This window comes from Netta rufina (genome assembly GCF_964035555.1).
Source record: "Netta rufina genome assembly, chromosome: 3".
Taxonomy (NCBI): domain Eukaryota; kingdom Metazoa; phylum Chordata; class Aves; order Anseriformes; family Anatidae; genus Netta; species Netta rufina.
The window spans coordinates 118590482-118605362 of record NC_140125.1 but is presented as its reverse complement, the minus strand read 5'-3'; positions in this window follow the sequence as shown (position 1 = coordinate 118605362).

The window sequence follows — 14881 nt, the reverse complement described above, 5'->3', positions numbered from 1 at the left end:
GCCCGCCCGCTGCTTCCGGGGGTGGCGCTTCCCCAGCCCCACAGCAGCCCGGCCCGGGCCGCCTAGCGACCGAGCGGGGCAGCGCCGGGCTGAGGCGAGGCTTCCCTTCACTCCCTCCCTTCACTCCCTGCCTCCTTCCTCTCGCTGTGGTGGGGAGTTAAGGGTTGTAGGGAGCCCCCCCCCCTCGGTGTCCCTACAGCCCCGTGATGTGGTGGCTCGCTCTCTTACATCCCGTTTGGGGGATGCGGATTGCACGCCCTGTCCTTACGGGGTCAGGCAATGTCACTGTGTCCCCCCCACACCCCGCACATCAGTGCCACACTTCACCAAAGTCCTGGTTCCTTGCTGTCTTCCCTCGTTTGGGGGGTGCTTGCTCGCCCACCCTGTTCTTATGGGGTTAGGTAAATCCACTCTGTCCACCCCACAGCCTACACATCAGTACCACACTTCACCCTAGTGCTTGTCCCTTGCTCTCTTCCCTCTTTTGGGGGATGCCTGCTCACCCCCCTGTTCTTACAGGGTCAGGCAAACCCACTGGGACCCCCTCATACCCCACACATCATTATCCCACTTCACCCAAGTGCTTGTCCCTCACTCTCTTACCCCTTTTGGGGGACACTTGCTCACCCCCCCTGTTCTTACAGGGTCAGGTAAACCCACTGTGTCCACCCCTACACCCCACACATCATTATCCCATTTCACCAAAGTCCTGGTCCCTTGCTCTCTTCCCTCTTTTGTGGGACACTTAATTTCACACCCTGTCCTTACCAGGTCAGGCAAACCCACTGGGACCCCCCCACACCCCACACATCATTATCCCACTTCACCCAAATGCTGGTCCCTTGCTCTCTTCCCCCTTTTAGGAACACTTATTTGCACACCCTGCTCTTATGGGGTCAGGCAAACCATCTGGGTCCCCCTCACAGCCCCAGGTCCCTGCTGCAGGGCACAAACTGCAGGTGAGCTCTGGTTTTTGGGGTCTGCCAGGGGCTCAACAGCACCCTGAGGCCAGTGGTTTGGCCAAGAAGCCGCTGGCAGGCTGGGAGGACACATTCAGGTCCTTCCACACTTGGTTCCCTCTCTACCCGTTTACATTTGTTCACTGCATCCATCTCCTCTGTGCTGTCTTGTGCTGTCCTCTGTAGGTTATCATCTCTCTGCTGATTTATTTTTCCCATTCAGTGAGCACGCTCCTTCCTGATGCTCCTTCTCCAGCTCTTTTACTCTCCTGTGGGCTCTCCTGCCTCTTTCTCTGTGTTTGATTTTTGTTTAATCGTGGCAAAACATCAGGGCTAACAGGTTCAGGGCTGATAGATTCAGGGCTCCAGAACTTGCCAAAGCTGCTGCTTTGCAGAGTCTGATTTTCAACGGAGGAAAAAAAAAAAAAAAAAAAAAAAAAAAAAAAAAAAAAAAGGTAGAAAGATGCAAAAGTGCAGATAAAAATGCTTTTTCCAGCAAGGAAAACAATAAAATGAATTTTGCAAAGAGTGAGAGGACTTGCGAATATTAAATAACCTGTCTGGGAAGGACGTATTTGGCCTTTCCAAGTGATGCCTAAGGAGATCAAAAGTTTCACAAAGTCCTGAAAGGGACTTGAAACAGGTATTGAAACAGTTGGATCCTCCTGTAGCAGGGGAACAGAAGAAAGGAAATGGAAAGCGAAGCTTGGCGCATTGTCCAGATGACAGCCCTCTGATGCTCGTCTGCATGTGGCCGAATCAAAGTCATTTGCACCGCCTGCAGCTCCAGCCCAAAGTTCTTCAAAGGGAGCAAACTCGTATTACGGATATAATGGGATCGGCGAGGACATGACCCCGCAGCCCCCGTGACGCTGAATTCAAACATTGCGGCTCGGCCCTTATTTTCTGCTGACTTAAACCGTGGCATGTGGCTGGCGTGAAATATCAATACGGAAAGAAATGAGAGGAGCGCCAGCCCTTAGCTCAAGCCAGATGAATGCACGGGCTTAAGACATGTATGATTAGATATATATAACAAAAAAAAAAAAAACACTCTCCTGTTTGGCATCGTAAAACCCGAGCTGTAAACACGTACGTTCATTCTCACAGCGCCGAGGAACGAGGACTCTGCCACCTCTGTGCTAGGGGGACAGGCACGTGGACTAAGCTCAAACTTTTGTTTTGCAGTACGATGAGCTATAAATGGAAGCGTTCCTCACTCCTGCCAACTTTCCGAAGTAGCAAATTTGCCACATATGATTTGAAAACAAAACAGCGACGATAACAAAAGCCAGCACCGAAGCAATGAAACTATTTGCTCTTATTATTTAAATAGAAGTGTAGGTGCACGCGGCGTGCTGTGAACCAATGAAGGGACGGAAGACTCATCTGTTTTGATACAAAAACAGCCCAAACTTGTGCGATGAGACATACGGGTGGGAGAAGACAGCAGTTTGGGATCGTAGCGTTGGCACACTAAATGAGAAAAGCAGTTGCTTGGGCAATATGTGACATGAGGTAATACGCTGTCGAGGCTGCCTCTGAATTTCTTGGTGCAGTTGTGGCCACCTGTGTCCAAGAAGGGTGAATTCAGGCTAAAGCACGTGCAGGGAAGAGCCGGGAGTTGTCCGAGATCAGGGCTTTCCTTCTGCTGGGGACTGAAAGAATTTGGCTTGTTTCATTTAGCAAAAAAAAATGAGAATGGGAAGGGAATGTTTTCTGCCTGTAAATGCATCCTGGAAAGTAAATGCAAGCAAAGGGGAAGGTGCTGTGACACTGAAGGGTACCAGCAGAAGAGTAAATGAGTAGGAACTGACCGTGAATATATTTAGTCTAGAAACTGGAAGATCCTTCCAGTAGGAGCAACAGAGAGAGGGGGTTAAAAATAAAATCTCTAGCTGGTTTTAACACATAGTTTCTTAATTTTACAAGGGAATTGCATACCAGCATGAAACAACAAACAGTTGGCATGAAGGACCTTGAAAGGTTTTCCAGCCCAAAGCGTCTGTCCTTGGAAAGATCTTGTCCATTTTGATGCGTGGTACACTCCGCTCCTTCCTGCATCAGGCGATGAGTCATGGTTACATGACTCCGTGGGTGGCCAGAAGTGATATCTCCACCGCTTTACATCTTAATTCCTGATCATCCCATGACGTTCTCCAGCTCCTGCTCACCCACTTCGTACTCAGCAGAACCGCGGCCGTGCCCAAAGCACCCCACAACCCCCTCGTGTCCCCGCTACCTGCAGCCACCGCTGGATGGTCGTTTTGGCCAAGGGTGTGGGAGAGATGCTCTGCCCCTTCAACCAAGCTCTTTTATGGCCCTCACGGAGAGCAAAAGGAGCCATTAGTCAGAGCTTGTTTCTTTTATTAGCCAACATTATGTATTTTTATGTTTTGGGTTTTTTTTTTTGGAAGTGGTGAGTGTCAATCACATCCATGTTGATGTCTCTCTTTACTTATGAGTTTGAGAAGGAAAAGCTTTTCTCGGTGCTTCGTGGTGACCCACGCTTCCATCACCTTGAGGCACTCGTGTCCAGAGGTTTGAGGGAACTCTGGCTGGCCCTTAGCTCTGCAAGTACTCATAAAACATATTTAGCAAGGGTTTTTCTCTTGATTCAATCAAAGCTGATCTAAACCCTCTACTTTCTGTCTGCATTTGATGTTTTTCAGAAGCAGTGCCGAGACACCAGGAAGGGGAGGCATGGCTGGTGCTCCAGCAGCACCCAGCAAACCACAGCATGGAATCGTGCCCTTCGTGTGCCGGTTGGTTAAAGGCTTTTTTTGTCCCGATCAATACAGTAATTGAGCTGTGTGGTCTTCCATCTTCCAGGCATTTATTCAGATCAGGGGAACAAACACTATATATAGAGAGGTATGTAAGCCAGAATCAGCGTAGTGTAAATCTGGAACTGGCTCATTTCAATAACTGGGGGATCCAGCTGAGCGTCTGGTGTACGTGGAGTGCTTCGTTACCAGCACAGATAATTACAATTAATGGGGATTTACTTTAAGCAAAGTAGGTCAGAAAAATGACATTTTATTGTGTCATTAGTTTCCATCAATTACTTCCGTGTTGTTTGCTCAGTTCCCAAGTCGAACGAGTGTGGGCTAACTGACAGCCTTGCAAGCTCAACTTGGTATTGTCTCTAAAAATCAAACTGCATTATTTCTGCCTCATGCATCATCACTAACAATAAAGCATCCACCGCTGGAATATAGCAGGTGGCTTTGTTATTCATGCATGAGGCAGAAAAGACTCTGGCTTCCTCTGTCACGATGTGCAGGTCTCCGCGGTATTAAAAGTTGGGTATGTTGCTAAACTTAAAAGTCACCGCGTGAGCCTGCCCAGAGGACACGCTCAGGTCAATCCTTGTGCCTGTGCTTTTCATTAGGCTTAATGAATGCTACGTGTATATATCGGGGCAGGATTGACACGATGCTGGTTTTGCTGTTATTTGTCTCCCCGTGACAGCGCTTTGTGACATTGGGCTCTCTAGGGAAGGTGCAGAAGTTACCAAATATTATATAGTTAAAGGCCAGCTCACAGTTACCCAAATAACTGCATGTTTGGTGAAGCTTTCCAGTTCTAGCACGTCATTTTTATTTAAGGTTTTATTAGGTTTTGAGCTTTCAGTTAAAAAATCCAGTGAGCAAGAGGCTGTTCCTTAAAAACAGACTCCTCTTTCTCATGGTGTTTTTGGCAAAATGGAGTCACTGCTATAAGCTAGAGAAGTTGTAAAGCTTGAGTAATGTCCCTAAAATGTATTCAAGTCCTCAGTTTTTACACGATAAAAGCCAGATAAAGTTTCTCTGCTAAATATGTAATTACACGAATCCCACACTTTTCTCCGTTGGACAGTAATATTCTATTCAAACCACTTTACACCTCCTGACAAATTTAAGAATTAGTACGGTCTTGGGAAAGTTAGGAAACTTCATGGCTCCTATTATCTAGATCTCACCTGCAGTGACATGGTTTATTCAGCTCTTCTCAGGCTTCCTTTAATCTCCTGAGAGCTGCAACTCTGTTCATTTATTGCAGCGCATCAAAAGGAACCTGTCTCGGTGCTTTCAGCAAAGTGCCTTTATGGGACACCTTTTAGATGCAATTAGCTAACCCGGTGACATCAAATGTGTGATCGCAGGGCCGCCTGGGGACTGGCCTGTGCAGAAGGGGGTGACTGCAAGGAGACTTCCGACCTGCCTGCCTTTTCTTTCCAAAGCCTGACCACGCTTGCAGCTTTCTTGTTAAGCCAAGCACAGGCTAATCCTCTCGGCTCTGCCCTTCGAGGTACTGGCTACCCATCAGGGAAGAGCAACGTGGCTTCATCAGCCAGGAAAGGGGGGTGAGTGGTGCAGGCAAGTGTGCATTTCTCCCCTCAGAAACGCATTAACAGCTAAGACCTCCAGTCTGATGGACTTGCTTGGGGCTCTTCCAAGCTGGGATTTAAGGAAAAGCAACTACACAGCATTTCCCACTTCCCCTCCCCATGGAGCCCGGTGATTCAGTTGCCTATGAAGGTGCAGGGATGTATCTCGTGCTGCTGTTGTCAGCGTGCCACGCTGCTCCTCGGAGCTCAGGGAAAAATTAAGAGTTTTCAGGCAATGCTTCCCCTTCTGAACTGGGTGCATGTGAAGGTTGGTCGCTGTGCCAATAGGATTTGCACATGGCACATAACTTTTCTGTTTCTCTAGGTTACTGGGAAAGCCGCTGCACAGCCAAGGGAGGAAGTGGAGCTGGATTTCACACCTTAACCAAGGTGAAGTGTATTCCCCATAACATGAAACTCTTTCCATACACACACATAGAATCCTAAAATTATTAAGGTTTGGAAAAGCCCTCCAAGCTCATCTGGTCCAACCATCCCCCTACCACCAATGTCACCCACTAAATCATGTCCCTAAGTACCACGCCCAACCTTCCCTTGAACACCCCCACACATTGATGCTCATTTTAATACCTGAAAATGCTGTAAACCTTCATCCAAAGCCCAACATGTAACAGAATAAAGTATTTTTCTTTAATTAATGCTGCCACTACAGATTTCTTAATTAAATTCATGACCTTTAATATCAAGCCAAATAAAGACAGAATATTGCAGTAATCCCAAACTGCCTGGGTTTCCCTTGAAAACAAGAAAATGGCTGCTGGCTGTAGCAGCTCTGGTAACTGTAGATTCTTCCATCTCCCTTTTCCTGAAGCATCGGCCCATGCATTGCCCATTTCTGGTGTGGGATATTGCACCTTAGGGTCTCTGCTTGCTCCCTTCTCAGTCCTTGCTCCAGTCAAGGAACTGCAGACAAATTATTTTCCCCTGATTTCCCACTGATCTTGTGAGATCCTCCACAGACCATTTTCCTAAAGCTCTGTGCACCCCAGATCTTATTTTTTTTTCTCCCTCTTCCTCTCGAGGATGGAATTTCTGTTCCCATTTTATTCCCCTTATTTATGTTGCTTGCATCTCTGCAGCCTTTTCACAACGAACCATGCAGGCTATCTCGATTCCATGCCCTTTTGCACTCAGTAAATCCTTTGCACGCTACCGTGGCTCCACTACCATTTTTGTCACTTTGGTCCTGAACAAAACGCCTCTATCTGGTCGAGCCCAGGAAATCTCACCGGACTTCCAGAGGATGCTCCAAATGGGCTTGGGTCTCCCATACCTCCTGTGTCACACCTGTCAGTCTCATCTCATCTTCCCACCCCATTACCCTGTCCCTGTCTAGCTCCCCTTCTCTTGTCCAGAGCATGTTGACTCTGGTTTTAGGCAGCAACATGGACTTCTGACCTGTTTTGTACAGAAACATTCATCTGGCTTTGCCACTTGGCATTCAGTGATGTAAGGAGATGGGATATAAATACCGTTTATTCCGTAACTGAGCAGAGATCTCTTTCGTAGGATACCAGAAAATGCTTTATTTCTTATTTCCTTTTATTCTCCTACCACATTAAAAGCATCATTATTTCCCTTTCTCTATTTTTAATGCTTTTAATTAATTTGGCTATGCACAGGTCATTTAATATCTCAGGGGACGGATGAGATTTGCCCAGCTTTGAAATGGATGCTTAAGGTCTCATTTCTGTGACGAAAATGATCATGTGGCTAGTTCGCACAGTGTCTAAAAATTAAGAAGTGCTATTCTGAAGTCTTGGTTCAGGCACACGCTGTGCTTTCTAACATGGGCACATCACCAGCGTATCCAACTTTGGCAAACGCTCTTATCATTTCTTCCATCTGCCAGCACACACAATATTTCTGAATCTGTTAATTAAGGAACTGAAGTTTTGCCCTAAGATACCAGAGGAACTGGTTCTGTTTTCTGCAGCAAAAAAAAAAAAACACTAATGCTTGCCTTGTCCATAATTACCTAAATTGTTGAGAAAAATTATTCAGCTTTCATGTTGATTCACTTTTGTAATTTCATTGCTGAGGCTAAGTGTGGCGCCCATTTAAATTATCTCCTACTCTCATTTTGCTCAAGACATGTTATTTGCCAACAAAGATTCAATAGGGAAAAATGGGAAGGTGACAGCTACCTCCTCCATCAGTGCAAATGACAATAATTCCCTCTCTTCCCCCATGCAAAAAAAATAAACATTGAATCATTCCAGATGGAAATACCCTTCTGCATTTAGAAATATGGATGTGGAAAGGCGACACCTGCTCTCATTTATGTGGTCACAAAACCCAATTTTGCCTAGTGATTCCATGGAAAATACCTCTGGAGATCAACAGTGGTGTGAGCTCAGACTGAAAAGTGTCCCTCGTGTTTTTCCCAGGAACATGTACATTCTTTAGTGTTTTGTTCTCTTGCATTTGTAAATGGAAAATTAATTTTGGTTCCCATTAAGTAATTGAAACGGTGCTCTGTGATCACCTTTGTGGTCTGAAATGGAAGGGCCATGAATAAGTGAATGGGCACCTTTGTCAGAACGTGGCTACGTTTCCTCTTGGGAACACAGAAGGGACTTTTTTATCTCATATTTGACTAAATTTAAATGTTACAGAAAACCATTTCCAAGCTCTTAAAACCAGACCAGTGCTAGATTCTGCAGCCTTACCTTGGGACAGCAAGTGAGTGGTGTCTTCAGGGAGCAGGATGCATCACCAGAGGTTCATGAGTGATGGTGTGGTCCCCAACATGAGGGCATTTAGAGGATGGAAGTTTGTGAAGGACTTGGAACTCTGCTTAATAAAACACGGTGAGATTAATAGGTACATTATAAGGTAAATAATGCGGTTATTAAATGCACATTTCTTTCATCGTGTGCATCCTCTGCACAAGAGGAGCATCTGCGTGGCTCACAGCTTCCCTCAGCCCCGCTCAGGGCTTTTGGAAGTGTCTGCATGAATGGGAGCTTTTGTGGGACCTGGATCTGAAAGGTGTTTGGGGAGATGCGAGGGTCCAGCCGCAACATTAACACTTCGATGGAGAGCTGAGAGTGCAAAAACTTGATCAAAATCTGCAAACGAGATGCGAAAACACGGGCAGAAAATCACTCTGGGACAGATTTGGCTGCCTTGCTCCTTAACCCAGCAAAGCAGAGGGGAGATTCCTGGAAACTGTGGCCAAAAGCTTTTTGCATAAGCAACTCACAAGTAAGTGCACAAAATAATACCGTGCGTGTTCTCGGAGATTATATCCGTCTTAGTACAAGTAGTTACCTTCACTGGGAGTTTTGATTCTTTAATATTTTTTTATTTCAAGAGTGTTTTGAGGTTTCAGAGTGTTTGTGGGCAGGATCCAGCTGAGCCAACTGGGGCCAGAGGACGATCCTGGTGCTGCTGGGTCTTCATTAAAGCTGTTGCGTGTGCCTGGTCTGGGAAGCTGCTGGAGGTTGCCATCTCCAGGGGCAGCACCAGCACCTCCTTCTGCATTAATCCCATTCCTGCTGGTTTCCAGCCCCGTCACAACAGAGCTCACACATGGAATGTGCCCACAGCTCCACGAGGCTTGCACAGAAGGCCAGAGCAAACTACACAAAAGGCTCTCTCCAAGCTCTTCTGGCTTCTCTCTGTTCACTTCTGGTTCCTCCTCGTGGCTTGAGCCATTCTTCTCTGAGCAAGGATGGGTGCTTAGATGCTCGCCTTCTAATCAGCCGCAATTGCAGCCTTTTCCAGTATCTTCTGCTGCCAAATTGGAGGAGAAAAAGAGAGAAAGGATTTAAAAAAAAAAAAAGAGAGGGAGGCTAATGCTTGTAAAGACATATGTGTTTAGTGTTGTTGGCAGATTTGTAAACTTATTAGTGCCTCCACACACCATGTAATTAAGATCTACTGGTAATTAGTCAATAGTTAAAAATAGGGGTTGGTATTGTGCTGCTGAAAACGCCTACAAAATAATGTGTTCTCTGCACTCAAGATGCAGTTACTGTCTTTAAAAATGCTAATTTAAAAAATATATATTTGTTTCAGAGCCAGATTTTTAGCAAAGTAGAGTTTAGCGTGTGTCTGTGTCTGCTGCATGTGTGTGTTCAACCTATTTATCTTTGTGCATTTATGCGTGTTTTTGTGATGCCCAAAGAGACTGACTGCATATTTTGTCTTGGATACAAATGTTAAGCTGGGAAACTGCAGACTCGACACAAGCACGGAGGGAGCGGGAGCTTTTCTCATTTGTAGATTTCCATTGAAATAAACCTGCTCATCAAAGGAAATTGTTCAAAAATCCACAAGAATGGCAGATGTGTAGCACCACGGGGCAGATGTCTGATGTTTGGAGAGCCGCGCGTGTATTTTCTCAATATTCAGGGATTACCACAGTCTATAGATATAATCCTTTAGTAACCTGAAATGTTAAAGGCGATGGAAAATCTCTAATGCCTTGTCGCAAATGTTAGGCCAAACTGCCCCTTAAAGCAGGCGTCCCCTCCCACGTCTGAAGTCGCTTGTCCTTGTTCTGTGAACGAAGACCCGAAAGAGTTGGTGGGGCTTTCAGACTTCCTTCCTCCTGCTTTGTAATGAGGTCCAGGGCCGTGTGAGAGCTGCAGGGTGACGTTCGGAGAGGACGTCTCGTTTGGCTGTCATAAGCAATCTGCGGTGATTTGTCGTGCAGACAGGCATTTGTCTCAAGTAATCCAAGGGGCTTATTTTGATTGCTTGATAGATCCAAGGAACGTACAGTCGACTCAGTGGGGGATTCATTTATTATGCTCCCAAACCATTCTTAAATCTTTCCTTATGTCATGTCAATGGATTTGGCAGGCCACCCTCGCATAGCAGCAAGGCACTGATGGGGGAGATTTACCCTTGCCAAGCAGAGTTAGTTGCTGTGTTTATAGACCTGCTCCTGAAGTGCCAGTGGTGAGTGAAATTCTGCCGCGGGAAATAAATGGGACTTTGCTTTGTGCCCTCGAGAGAAGGATTTCTCTTGACTTAGGGGAAAAAAATAAGAAAAAACAACAAAACTTACTCCAATTCCATAGTAAAGCAGAAAACACCAAGCCTAGAGGGTCCTAGCAAAGGCCAACAAACTGATCTCCCAGCTTGTTCACGATACAAGCACGAGCTAACGGCTGTAAAGCCCTCTGAGGATGGATGCTGAGCAAACACCAGGTATTGCTAGCTCGGAGTTCATGGCACGGTTTCCTTTAATGTATTCTTGATGTTGAAAGTGTATTTTGATTTCATTACATTCAGCTTTGGAATTTATAGAGTGATATTTTAGCTCTAACACTTGGATACCTGCTGAAACTAATTTTCAAATAGCGTTTTCAGGTATGAATGTGTCCTTTCTCCAACCTATTCCAACGTCTTCTTCCCCAACTGGGTAGGTGTGGTACCAGCACGTGAGAAATACTCTGAGAATGTCATAAAGTGAATTACATTTAACCTGCGAACAGAGCAATGCTACATGGTGATAATTAAAATGTATGCATGTGTATTGGTGATGCTCTTTGGTGTTAAACAAACAAAATTACTGAATGAAAAAGACAGAGAACAGACCAGGTGAAACCAACTGTCTCTGAGTGAAGAGGACTTTTAAGAACTGAGACAATCATAGGGGAGAAAAGGATAGAAATTCATTGGAAGAGTGAAATCATACATATGTGAGAAAAAGATCGGAATTCATTTTAAGAGTGAATCAGATAATTTTATATTATTATGTATTACAATCTGCTATGGAATTCTTCCTATTTTTTAATTGACGAGCACATAAGCAATGACTCTTACAACATGGGAAACTATTTTTCCCAGGATTATCCTTCTGCCAGAAAAAACTGGTTTAGGAATAAATGAGCTCCATGGCAGTGGGACAGGGCAGGAAGCATCATGCTCATGCACAGCATTGTCCGTGTTGTGCCTCTCATCTGTGGCCTTGACTGGGAGAAGACGTTAATAGGATGTCTCCCTTCTTCTTGGGATCTAAGAGAAACTGGCCAAGGGATGAAGGAGTTGTTGGAAGCTAAAGAGATGGCAAGGACATGGAAAACCAGAGGTGGGCACTCAGAGAATGCAGCCTCCTGAGCCCCATTTCTGCAAGAAAACAGAAAGATGTAAAAGAGCCTTTTTTCCCTTTGCTCTTTTCTGCTTCACTGCTCCAAGCTCTTTTATAAATCGCCATCCCTGAGCCTCGCTGTCCGGCTTGGGCTCACTCAGGACTCAAAGACAACACAGGCTGCAGATTCACCTCGGGACTGCTGCACATTTCTTTTGGGGAAAAGCTTCGCTTTTCAGTAGCTGATCATAGCCGTCACCATGGTTCGCCAGAGTGTGAGAGCCTCGGGGACACCCGGCCGCCAAGGTTGGGCAGTGACAAAGCACTTGACACGTTCTGCATGGACTGGCCCAGAGCTCTGTGCAGCACGGACTGCGAAGTCCTGGCGGATTTGGGAAGGGAGCTGAAGTTCTCCGTTTCTTCCAGAGTGAGATTTAGGAAGAAGAGCTCATTGCAAGGACATAGCAACAGGTTGAAGGAATCCCTTGAGCTGAAAACAGCCCAAATGTGGGAAATGAACAGGGGTGAGTATCATATGTGCTCACCTTGTTTTTGTTTTTCTTATAGGGGCCCACCGATGGCCAACACTGGAGAGGACACAGTGGGTGAATCCTTGGTTTTCACCAGTTCATCTGCTCTCATCCCACCTGGGAGGATACACACTGCAAGTCCTCCACTTCGGCCTGCTGTGAGGTGAGGCTGGAGCAGCCCCCACACCACTGTGTCTGTGATATATAATCCAGGGGTGTTTGCTTCATGTGGGATCTTTTCTTCTTAGTTACAAGTCTGGCTTTCAAAGGCGATTCTGACGACTCTGATTTACAATGACAGCGACTTCAGTGTCATTTAAAGAGACTGGAAGGAAGACATAAATAAGCTTGAAAAGTGCTTAATAAAGCAATGGAAAAAGCATAAAGGCTTGTGTATCAATTGTTATTCCCCATAAGACTCCTAAATACTAAGCTAGGCATGGGGACTTGCTGCACCTTGGTTTATCCATCTAAAAGTCAGATGTCATTCAAGCTGAGAATGACAACCCAAGAGCTGTGAATATTGTGCTTGGTCTTCAGGCAGTGCCACAAAACTCTCCTTGCTTCATCTCCTATGGGAAGCCCAGCCAGCAGTGGAGAAGCCTACCTCCTGATCAGCTCAGGTGTTGGTCAGTGCGATACAGAGGGAAACCTGAGGGCATCAAGCAAAGCAGGAGGATAGAAAGGACCCATTGACGGAAAGGACCCATCAAAGAGAAGCTTGAGGAACTCAGCTGTCTGCTAGCTAGGCTGATAGAAAGGGGCAGGGGGGATTCTGCAGCACAAATGCTCAGGTTGACTCTCCAAGAGGATAACAAGCTCTGGCATTTTTAGGGCAGAATGAAAAAAAAAAAAAAAAAAAAAAAGCTGAAACAGCAGCAAACAATAACTCTTGATCTAAACCTTACAGATCACTGTACTTGCAGTGAATCCAAGGGGGCACTCGTCCAGGTGAGGACTGCAAAACAGGACCTGTTGAATGAGACTGCCTTGACCCAAACACTTCCTGCTTGTCCTTACATCTCCAGTGGAGGCTGTGCAGCCTTGGCTGGTCATTTCTCCTCTCCTGTAGTATTTCACCTGGAAGAGAGGTAAGAATTCCTGTTCCTCTGAGACATAAAACCTCCATTCATAGACCCAAGCACTAAGTCATGCTGCTGGTCCTGCTTGAGACAGGTCAGAAAATCCCACCAAGAAACCTCTGTTCAAGAAAACATTTCCTTCACGATGAACAACATTCATTGCACTTTCAAGCAACTGCTGCTTCCTGCCTTGCAAGGTGCCATAAGATGCAGCATGTTCGTTGTGCTCGTTACTAATTAATTAACATTCCGGAGAGAAGCTGTCGGTTCCACTCGTACGAGCCAGCTCCTCTCTGCACGGCATGCTGCTGCATCTCACGGCCGCCAGGTTTCGGTGCAAGGCAGCTGGGCTGTGAGAGAGCAAAATCTCACTTCTCAGGAGTCGTGGTGGTGTCACGACATGCCAGGGACATGCACGCACGGCATCAGACAGGGCTCCTTTCCCTGCGTTTCTTACAGGGGGTGCAAGTGCTGTCTCTCTGCTCACATGGGCTTTCAGTGTGCAGATGCATAACGCTGTTTCCTCCTCTTTGGCAACAGCTCTTTTGCCAGGTCCTGATTAAACAAAGCATTTAAAGCAGATTGTTTAAGGACTAGCTTTCAGTGCACGGTTCAGTGCCTGGCTTCAAGGAGCACCGGCAGATTTCAGGTGAATTTGGGGTGCGGTGCTGTGCTGGACCTTGCCTTTTCCACTGCAAAGAACCACCTGGGTGCAGAGAGTGCAGCATGCAGGAGGACATCCCACTTGTTGCAGGAGACACAAGCTAGGAGGGGCTCTGCAGAAGCAAATTGGTTGGAAGGACCTTGGATGTTCCTCCTCAGCCTGCAAGTCTGTCTCGAATGATTTGAATGAATTAGTTAATGGAGTTTAGGTACAAACTCCGGTTTAGTTTAGTTTAGTTTAGGTTTCCGGATTTATCTTGATGGATGGAGCTGTGTTTGCCTCTGGCTTTTCCATGCTAAATGCATGAACCAGAGCTTAGATCTCAATAGCTGAGTGTGTAAACTCTCACATGCTCCCCTGGGAGCACTGCCACCAAGAAATGGGGTGCCTGTGCCCACCCCACCCAGCCCGTTACTTTTGCCTGCTGTGCACTGACCTCTTAAAGCGTGTGAGGAGTGCAGAGTTGTAAGGTTTTAAATAAGCAGAGTTTAAGGTTTTAAATAAACAGAGACCTTGGTGTAGGTGCTCACAGCTTCTCCACAGCATCAAGGATAGACAGGTGAGCTGAAACTAAGGAAACACCAGTGGGAGAGTCTTGAGGCCTGATATTCTCCCGATCTCCCCTTCCCTCAAGGATGCACCTAAAGTTTCTTTAATCAACTTCAATTTGTCATTCAAAGCTCAGCAAAATATCATCCAGTAATCTGTGGTTTCCCAACCAGGACCCATCGTTTTTTTCTTCAGAGCAGCTTTAAATGTGCCAGCGAAAAACGTGCACTGGTGAAGGACGCTGGAAAGGATCCGGTGAATATCCCAGCTGGCTGCCAGCACTGCAGCAAAGCTTGTTTTCTTTAAAGCCCCGTGTGCTTTAACCCAGTGCTTGCGAATCCAAGTGCACTTGACAGTGTGAAGGCAGTGTAACAGTCTGGCGGCTGGTTCCCCCAGTGGGAAATCCTGTGCCTGGCTCGCGTTGGCCCCGCTAGGTCAGGGAGCTGCAATCATGACCGGAGGTGATACCTCCATTTTCAGGTGCAACTGCTCTTTCAGCTATTTGCCTTCCAAAATCACTCATTTTTTTCTGCTATGTGTGAAAACCTTCACCACTGTGCAAAATTACTGTGTATCAGATGGGAGCAGTTTCCTGGCGCTGCTTTTCAATAGAATATTTCACAGCTCTCTGCTTGCTGGGAAACATCCATTTCTG